This window comes from Vombatus ursinus, unplaced genomic scaffold (assembly GCF_900497805.2).
Source record: "Vombatus ursinus unplaced genomic scaffold, bare-nosed wombat genome assembly UNPS02014833.1, whole genome shotgun sequence".
Lineage (NCBI taxonomy): Eukaryota > Metazoa > Chordata > Mammalia > Diprotodontia > Vombatidae > Vombatus > Vombatus ursinus.
In genome coordinates this window covers 1,592,803-1,600,898 of record NW_020954611.1, presented here as the reverse complement: position 1 = coordinate 1,600,898, position 8,096 = coordinate 1,592,803, and the positions used below count along the sequence as shown (strand labels likewise).

General features: G+C 38.9%; 1 pseudogene; it reads left to right on the top strand.

Moving 5' to 3' along the window:
• The first annotated feature begins 225 nt into the window (after window positions 1–225).
• The window catches only part of LOC114026185, a 48,137-nt pseudogene continuing 40,266 nt past the window's right edge, over window positions 226–8,096 (top strand).

Sequence of the window (8,096 nt, the reverse complement as noted above, 5' to 3'; positions counted from 1 at the left end):
AAGATATACCCAGGTCATTTATTTTATAAGAGAACCTCTGAAACAAGGGCTATACATATTCTTTTCAAAGTATGCTATAGTAGAAAAACAAAAGACTTGGATTCAGAAGACTTGAATACAGGAGGAAAAGTATGACTAGGAGATATCTGAGGCTTCGGTCTCCTCACTTGTAAAAACAGAGAATTTAGAGATGGAAAAGGCTTTAGTCTAGATTAGCAAGTCTACATGAACCTGCCTGTTGCACACCTGCAGCAGAGGGGGCTCCACCTGGTATGGATGCTGGCATTTCCCAGAGCCACACACAAACAGAAAGGTCTTCCCCATCGCAATATACTCTGCACAGCCAAGTGGCTTTATGACAGCCTGCTCATCACCATAGTGTCATTATGGGCTATTTTATAGTGTTTGAGCTATCACACATACATGTCATCCTTAATATGAAACAACCAATACAACGGCACTGGAATGTAATTAATTCAGAGGCAATGAGATCACTAGGGTACTCAGGGATGAAAACAGAAAATGAGTGGATGCCAACATAGGTACTTAAGAGAGAAGCAAAAAAATAACAACAAAAGCTTATATTTAGGGGCATAATGGATGGAGCACAGGTTTAAGCAACAGAAAAACCTAGGCTTAAATTATACCCATTTTAGATGAGAAAATCAAAAACTTTAAAAGCAAAATAACTCACCCAAGGTTGCATAACCATGAGGTAACAGAACTGAGGCTCAACTCCAGGTCTGTTGATGCAAAACTCAGGAAGATCTGAATTAAAAGGATACCTCAGACACTTACCATGTGACCCTGAACCCCTTCCCAGTTTAATTTCTTCATCTGTAAAATTAGGGTAATAACAGTATTGTCTGTCAGGGTTCTTTTGAGCCTCAAATGAGAAAACACGTGTAAAATGCTTTACAAATCTGAAGTATTATAGAAATGCTAGCTATTGTTATTATTTTATGGTGTTTTATGCTTCACAAAGTGTCTTACACATATTTCTTGAATCTCCTAATAACCAAGTATAGTATAAGCAACGCAAGAATTATTATGCCCACTTTTTAGATGAGAAAATTGAGACTTAGAAATGCAAAGAGATTTGCCCAAGGTCATATACCACTGCTAGGTAGAAGAACTGGGGCTCAAGTCCAGATCTATTGATGCCAAAAATCTCAGGCTTTTTTGACTATAATTCACAGGATAAGAGTTTAGATGTCATCTGATCCTCATTTTACAGTTGGGTAAATTGAGGCCCAGAGAGACTAAACAACCTGTCCAAGCTAATGGCAAAGCCCATACTAGACCCCAGGCCTCCTGACAACCAGATCAATTATTTCTTGATGAGTTGATATATTTATGGAACCAGTGACTGTGTTTCAAATGAGTTAATACCACCTGGCCACTTACAGCAACAGATGGACCTGACTAGAAGAAAGCAAATGGAGACAGTGTGGCTGGTCTGAATAGAGGAGTTCATTTCGTCAGTGGCCTTGTAATCATGGTGTATAGGACAGCCTCATCTCTAGGCAACTAGGACTGACATTTAGCCCTAGCAACGGCCAATAATAGATAGCACCTGCTGCCCCTACCTAAGATAAGCCAATATAGACTACCATAGAGGACCTTCAACCTCCCCAGATTTATTTAAACCAGAACTTCGGGGTGAAGTGTTATTCTAGGCTCCCTCAGGCATACTGTTCCACCCCCTACATCCTAAGCCTTCCTAGAGTTTTCCATTGCTGTTTACTTTTAAACTCCCTTCCTCTAAAGAGAATGGCCTTAACACGACTTTATATATTTGGGGGCAGTGAGAAAGGGGAAGAGACATGAGTGCACATTAGGCAAGTCAATGGAACATTGAGAAAACCCAGGCCTGACCCAAGAGGCTTAGAAGGATAAACATGCCTTTGCTAAATTGTACGTAAGGAGTTGGTGAATGCAAAGAAATTGGAAAGTTTGCCTTTTGCCGAATTTCAGCTCATTGGGTTTTGGTAAGGGATTTAAGGCACACAATGAAGCTTCTACTCTATGCATGCTTTCATGTGAACTTAAATGTGCAGTTAAAATATTTTTATGTCTCTCTTTAGCAACAAGAGCAAATGACTACAACTACCTCAACAGTTTTTATAAAACTCAGCTATACACATAATGACTGAAATTAATTATCTAATAGCAGATTAAGTACCTACTGTGTACAAGGCTCTGAGGAGGCTACAAAGGTAGGTAATATATCTTCCCTTTCTTGTGATAGTTTACAATCTAATATAAAGCTCCATATTCAAAAAAAGGGATAAATTCAACAAATATTTATTAAGTACCTACCAACCAAATGGGTACAGAGTACTTTGAATCTCCCCAAAGAATTTAAATGTGACAACATTCCTGCCCCCATGGAGTTTATGATCTATTCGCTTTGCTTGAATGTGCTTTGAATGGTAGTTGCCGAGTGGTCTCAAAGATTTGGTATAATCAAAAGATAGGTTGGTTGCAACCTCAAGAGAATTATTGTGGTGCAATGGAAAGATACAGTAGTTGGAGCTGTGAACTTATCCAACCATTCTGGATAGCAATTTAGAACTATGCCCAAAGAACTATAAAACTGCACATACCCTTTGATCCAAACACCACCTCTATAGCTATATCCCAGACGGTCAAAAAAATAAAGGGAAAGGGACCTATTTGTACAAAAATATTTATAGCAGCTCTTTTTGCATGGCTAAGAATTGGAAATTGAAGGGATGCCCATTTACTCAAAACCCCATACCTTCTCCTCATCCTGGCATCCTCTTATGGCCCTGAAGACCCTTGCCTCACCAAAACAAATATCAGAGTCTCATTTGGGGAAATCTGGTCGTGCTCTTTAACTAGGGAGCATTAACACTAAGGCACATTCCAGAATAGATATGCCTGTGTCTAGGATGTTTTTTTTTTCATTAATAGGCTCATGGGATCATGGAATGGAAGGGATGTTGGGAGAGTAATAATAGCTAGCATTTTGTAATGTTCTAAGGGCTTCAAAATACTTTACATATATATATATATATATATATATATATATATATATCATTTGATACTCAGAGCAACCCCGGGAGGTAGGTGTTATTGTTATAGTTTTTTCAGACAAGGAAACTGAGATGACCAGGATCACATTGCTATTAAATATTTGAGACAGGATTTGAACTTAGATCTTAGAGATCCTACTTTTTTCTATTTACATATGAAGAACATGAGATTGAGAGAGGCAAAGTGATTTTTTCCCCAAGGTTTTACAAAAGTAAGAATATTGGAATTTCAAATGATAAACAGTTAAAGGATATGAACAGGCAATTTTCAGACAAAGAAATCAAAGCTATCCATAGGCACAAGAAAAAAATGCTCTAAATCACTATTAATTAGAGAAATGCAAATTAGAAGAACTCTGAGGTGCCAATTCACACCTATCAGATTGGCTAATATGACAAAAAAGGAAAATCTTGAATGTTAGTGGAGTTGTGAACTGATCTAAACATTCTGGAGAGCAATTTGGAACTATGCTCAAAGGGCTATCAGACTGTGCTTACCTTTTGATCCAGCAATACCACTGCTAGGTCTATATCCCAAAGACATCCAAAAAAGGGGAAAGGACGTATTTGTTGAAAAATATTTATAACAATTCTTTTTGTTGTGACTAAGAATTGGAAATTGAAAGGATGCCTATCAATTAGAGAATGGCTAAAGAAGCTGTGGTATATGATTGTAATGGAATATTGTTGTGCTATAAGAAATGACAAGCAGGATGATTTCAGAATAACCTAGAAAGACTTACATGAACTGATGCACAGTGAAGTGTACAGAACCAGGAGAATGGTATACACAGTAACAGCGATATTGTTCGATGAAGAACTGTGAATGACTTAGCTATTTTTAGCAATACAATGATCCAAGACAATCCCAAAGGACTAATGGTGAAGCATACTATCCGCCTCTAGAGAAAAAACTGATATTGTTTGAATACAGACTGAAGATGATATTTTAAACTTTCTTTTATTCCGATCTTCTTGTACCAAAGGACTAATTTGGAAATGTTTTACATGATTGCACATGTGTGACCTATATCTGATTGCTTATCGACTCAGGGAGGGAGAGAGAGAATTTGGAACTCAAAACTTTAAATAAAAAGATAAAAAAAGAAAAAAGATACAGTAGGACTTAGTGGCAGAGGACCTAGGTTCAAATTCTGCCTCTGCCTACACATTCTGTGTGACTGGACCAGTTACTTAACTCTGGACCTCAGTCTTCTCATCTATAAAATGAGATGACTTGTAACATTCCTTCCAGTTCTAAGTCTATGACCCTCACAAGTCTCTATTCAATTTGATGGAATCCAGGATCTGGTCCTCAGCTTCACAGGTTCAGAAACTCAATTTTATTAATATCAGTAGTAACCAGGTTTGGGGAAGCTGATTCACACTAATAAAATTCACAAGGGCAAAAGCCTGGCTTAACAAGAATGCAAATTTGCTCATTTATAATGGGAACCATACTGGGTAAAAGAACTGATAAGTTATCTTCACAGGGTACTTTCTCTCTTGGTAAATGAGTTCGCTCAGGAGACCAAATTATAAAATCAGAAGGCTATATGATGAGCACAGAATAAGAGAAAATAATTGGGTCTTCTGAAGGGTTATTTCCATCTAGCTAAGGACATCTCCACTCTAGCCAAGTCTAAAGAACCAGAATGCATTGAGTAAGCTCAGGGTATCCTGTTCTCCTAAAAGCTCTGGATAAACTTGACAATAACCATAGAGACCACAGTATAAGAGGTGCCTCTAGGCAGGAAGTGATTAATTGTCAAATGAGTACAATGAACAGTAAACTTATTGCCAAGAACAATAGGCTGGAGGGGCCAGAGAAGGATTCCGAAGGAGGTGGGCCTAGAAGAATGAGTAGGTTTAAGACAAGTGGTAGGCTCAGGGGATGGGGAGGAGAAGGTTAATGAACAAAGACAAAGAGTTAGGAGTGAACAAAGTATGTTTGGAGGACAGTCCATAGGTTGCCTTAACTAAGGGTGGGTGGATGGAAGGAAGCAGTGAGGTGATAAGGAGGATATGTCATCAACCAGGATGTAGAGAGCATTCAATGTATTGCCTGCACTGTCAGAAGTTTTCTGCTTATAGGCAGCAGTGAGCCACTGAAAGCTTTTGAGCAAGGAGAGACTTGATCAAAGGTTTTTGGAAGATTATTTTGGCAAACTGCATAGTGGATTGGAGGAGAGAAAAATGCAAATGTTCTTGTTTGAAATTCAATGATGGGCTGTAAAAGACAGTCATAAATGTTGGGAAAAGTTTGCAAGTGTAAGGGGGGCCAGGTGTCAACCTAGATAATTAGCCAGATCTTAAGTGATTAGAAGCTAAGCCCTGATTCCTTAACCAGAAGAGAATTTGTTTCAATCAGATTCCCTTCAATGTCACTTTCAGTTCATCCAGGGGCAAAGATTTCAAATCTACCCTTACACAAGTAAAGGGTCTGTCGGATACACATATGCACACCACGTGTACAGAATCCAAAGTTGGCTGAAAGTCCCCTTCTTTCAGATACTAGGAAGAGAGTTGAGACCTTGTCGTCTTAAGAATGCTATTGTCTTTGTCTGCTACTAAGCCTTAATTTGCCTTCCCAATAAAATTGGCAAAGAAATATATTTCTACTGAGCATCAAGGTACTGTTGCTCAGTGTGAGGTAGAGGGAAGGCTGGAATCATGCTTTTTCATTTAGTAATTATTTCAAACTGAATAATAACCCTAACTTTTTTTTAGCACTTTAAAATTTCAAATGGCTTCCTCGTGCATTATCTAGGTTTTGGGGTTTTTTTTTCTGCTTTTAAAAAAAACTTTGCAATTTCCAATTTCTTCTATAATTAATTTCACATGAAAATGAATATAAATTTGAGGCTTATGATGCATTATATGCCTGAAATCCAAAACCAAAACATAATTACCTTTGAGTTGATGAAACCAAAGGTATGCTGTTTGTACTCATTTAAGAATTCCTGACATGGAACAAAATTTGACAAATGTGATTCTTATCTTTTCCCCAAAGAATAAAGTAAGTTTTAATTGACAGTCATAAAAAATAAAAGTCACAGAATTGTAGCAAAAACTGAGCCAGGACTTGGTTTTTCAACATCATACTTTATTTTTTCAATTTTTTTCCATTCTTCTTCTCTCCACGCAAAGGCAGGATTTTGCTAAATCTTTTTCAGAGAGTGAGAGCAAGTGGACAAAACTCCCCCCACAGTGAGTAAATAGCCTCTCTCATCATGAAGGAAAAGTCAATAAAAATGTATGTATTTTTAAAAGCATTATCTACAAAACTAACGAGGTAACGGGCAACTGTCTTTTAGAATCTGTTAATCATTTTCCTTCTGTTGCAAGGGAAGATCAACACTTACCGCTGATAAGGTTGTGGCTGGAATGGGTCAGACAGAGTGAATCAGAATTCTGAGACAGGGAAGGATGTTAGAGAAACAGCAAAGGATTTAAATTGCTCACTGTTTGTTAGAGCCCAGAGGGACCTTAAAATCACTTAATCCAACCTATTTTACAGAGTAGGAAACTGAGTCCAGGGAGGGGAGCTTGAATTGTTTTCTGTACTCCACCTCCCATATCTAACCCATGGAGAATGTATTCCTTTAAATTTCATTTTAACCATTCTTGTATCTTGCCTACTTCTAACTCCCTCGGTCTACACTGTCCTTTTTAAACTTTCACTTGCTATTGTGTGGAAAGCTAACTAGGGGACCCCAGGGAGGTTGTTAGCTCCACTTGGGGGGGGGGGGGAGTGGAGGAAGCAAAAATAGAGCAATGTTCTTTATTGAGAGCACTCAAGTGGCCCAAAGGTTTAAGTCAAATATTAACTATTTTTCTACCTCCTGCTACCTAGGAATGCATCCTGATCCAGTGTGCCTTAAAGATATTCGATAATATCGGCTCCTGTGGGTCTTTCAGTATGGAGACGTGCTACTGTGTTAGGAGAAAGGTCACTTATTCAGCGATACAAAAGCTCTGTGCTTCGTCTCTTTCTCTCCCCGACCCCAACTCACTCACCCCCATCACCACCACTAGGCACACTGCCCAGCCTACACTTGAAGCTGAGTGCTGCTCCCCTCAGAACCTGGAGTGGAAGGAGGAGAGAAGGGGGGAGAGGCCCAGTCTTGTGGGAAAAGTAGGCTTATAAGATAGGTAGTGACCCAAAGAAAGCAAACTCATTTTTCCGTTCTCTTTCTCAAACCCTTAATCTCACTGAATGGCATGTGGGAGGATCATAGCTTTACAGCTGGAAGGGACCATAGGGGTCATCTAAGCCCAGAGCCCTCATTTTACACATGAGGAAACAAAGGCCCAAGTGTCTTGCCCTGGGTCATACAGGTAACAAGTCACAGAGAAGCAATAGGACTCTGTTCTTTCATCTCCAGATCTAGCATTCTTTGCCTTTCCCAGTGTTTTCCTCTAATGAAAGTGCGGCCAATGTGGTTACTAGTTCGATAAAGAGAACAGGGTCCACTAGCCTAGCTCTTTAAAGACCTCCACTGAGTTACTTTTTTTTTTCTGTTCCCAAATTAAAAGCATTTTAAAAGCCATTAGCATTTAGGAACATCTGATCATAGAATTCAGAGATGGTAGGTACCTTATAGACCATTTAGTCACAGGTCATAGACTGAGAACTGGGCATGACCTAACAGGTCACACAGGAAGGACAATCTCCCCTCTTTACAGATCAGGAAACTAAGCCCTAAGGAATGATTTCCTCACAGTGTTAAAAAAAAAAAAAGTAATTAGTAGACCCAGAATTCAAACCCCGATCCAGACTCCGATCCAGTATTAAGAAAGGTACCAAGTAGCATGGTCCTGTACAGGAGCAAACTGGCCTTGGAGTCTGCAAGACCTGGATTCAGGTTACCAACGTAACACATTCTCATGGGCAAATCATTTTACTTTTCAATACCCCAGGCTACTAAGTTACAACTGAAATGTCTTTCATAACACAGGTCCAAACTCCCCTCTCCTCTACCATGAAAGAAAGAAAGAAAGAAAGAAAGAAAGAAAGAAAGAAAGAAAGAA